Raw genomic sequence first — 2,495 nt, 5'->3', positions numbered from 1 at the left:
AAAAAAAAAGAAAACTGTCAAAATCTGTCACAAACAGATACATTCACGCGACTCTTCGTCGCCTATTTCCCTTGGCATTCCCATTCTATTTTAACAAAACCAACAGCAAGAAGAAAGCAATCAAGCGAACAATGCAAAATAAACGCACACCTGTTGCTTTCTCGTTGCTGACATATCAAGCAATGTGTAATTGCTAGATCACTTTGTTGTGATGGAGGTGCTGAGTTGTTGGCGGGACGCTTGGCACACGCCACAGCACAATGGGCCAGAAGACTGAATAAGTGGCCAAAAACCAATGTTATTTAAAAGCTTAAAACAATAAATTTATTTAATCTAGATACCTTGAAGTATGCAAAAACCAAATATTATGGCATTTGAAATATTTTGTTATGTTCATAACAAACTAAGAATACATAAAATCTGAAAAAGCGTTTGAAGGCCTTAATTATGAAATAATTTGATGAATTGATTAATTAATTCTAAAACTAAAGATCTAGCTCTTGAATTTGTTTAAATGATCAGTAAGTGCTACAGGAAATTTCACGAAAGCAATTTAAATAAAAAATGGTTTTAATTTTTTGAAATTTATATGAAAATTTACAGAAAATAAGAAATAATTTTCTATTTAAATTGCTGGTGAAACCGGCGGTTGGAAAAAGTATTGTTACAAAATATGTTGATAATTATTTTTTGTTTTAAAACGCATTTGAATTAATAAAAATTACTTATTTAAGTAAAGTCCACTGTTAAAACAAAAAAAAAGATAGCAAACTATTCTATAGCCAATATATATCAATAAAAATCGGCGGGCATTTTGCACTTTTTGTAATTAATTGTTAAATTTTCAAGAAAACGTGTGTTCGTCTAAGAATATGTACGTTCCACGGCGTATGAGTAATCTTCCTTTCCGGTCATATCTATACATACATACATACATACACATGTAGTAGTGTAAAGGAGAATCTCGAAAACTACTGAACGGATTTGTACGAGATTTTTTCTAATATATTCTATATCGAAAGGAGAGTTACCTTTGGTATTTAGAGTTTCTATAGGGTTGCTACCTGTCTAAAAAGTTATAAGATCCGCACCGTCCGTTGGATTACAAAAAAAAAAATAGGTGTAAATTGAAACGGATTGCCCTCTAGATAAGCATTAATGTTATATTTTTTGGAGTAGGGTTTCCAACTGGTATCAGCTATGCAATGTCACTTTTAAAGTCTTTTTAGACTTAGTCGCTAGATGTGCAATAATGTATTATTTTTTGCGGGTACGATTGCCAACTGTTTAAAAATTACAAGATATTCACCTATTGTGTGGTAACAACGCGCTAATATCGAAAGTTCCTAAACGGATTTGGTCGAGATTTTGTTTAATATAATTTGTAACGATTGAAGTATTATATTTAGTACTTAGAAATTCTATAGGGTTACCTCTGTCTAAAAAATTATAAAATCCGTTCATTAAATTACCAAATGTGGGATTTCAAATGAAAGGGCTTGGCCTCTAGATGTTCACCAATGTATTATTTTTTGAGAACGGTTGCCACATTTTAAAACATTATAAGGTCTTCACCGTTCGTTGCACTTAAAATGAGGTAACAAGTGAGAGAGTGTGATTATAGGATGTACAATAAGCTTTTATATTTTTTTGAGTGGCATTTTTTTGTTAATGACATCAGATTTGTACAATTCATTCAATTATAGAGCTTGGCCTCCGGATTTGCTAACAGGTTTTATTTTTTCGAAAAGGGTTGCCACCTGTACAACTGTATAAGATGTGGGATGTTCATTGGCCTAAACAGTGAGTTGTCATATTAAAGAACTTAGCCGCCAGATGTGCACAATTAAATTCGCATTTTTATTTCTTTAAATAACATAAATTAAATAATTAAAATTATAGATTTAGTTGATAGATAGGCAACCCTACTCAGAAACATGTTAGTGTTAAAGCTTGTTTACCCACCTTCCGTTTGATACCCATGTTGTGATATTAAATAAGCATACATTGTTTTAATAAATGTAATTGTAACTTTTTGGAAAGGTGGCAACTCCACTCAAAAATATTTTTTTTTCATCTCTTCAACGGTTTTGTTTTACTATAGAAATTGAAGTAGTGTGGAGCTTTTGAATAATTATAAATTTTCATACATCTGGCAACCCTTTTTTAAAAAAATTTTTTCCCAGAAGCTTTCTACGGAAGATAACAAGTAGAAAGGTGGAAAATGGAATAAATTCCCTTAGATGTTAATATATTTAAATCTGTTAAAACTTCAAACAAATTTTTGAAACGTGCCTCCTCGGGTTTTTTATAACCTTACACGTGGTACTTTTCGACATACCACAGATTTTGATACCTTAAATAATAAGCTATACCATAAAAATATTTTTTTTTCTGATTTTTTCACGTTTACATAGTTAAGCAACGATTTCGGCCACTTATTCTGTTTTCTGGCCCACTGTGCACAGCCGCAACCACAATCGCAAAGACAGACA

The sequence above is a fragment of the Rhagoletis pomonella genome, unplaced genomic scaffold (assembly GCF_013731165.1).
Source record: "Rhagoletis pomonella isolate Grant_MI unplaced genomic scaffold, Rhpom_1.0 Rhpom_scaffold_02699, whole genome shotgun sequence".
In the NCBI taxonomy this organism is placed as follows: Eukaryota; Metazoa; Arthropoda; class Insecta; order Diptera; family Tephritidae; genus Rhagoletis; species Rhagoletis pomonella.
This window is presented reverse-complemented; position numbering follows the sequence as displayed.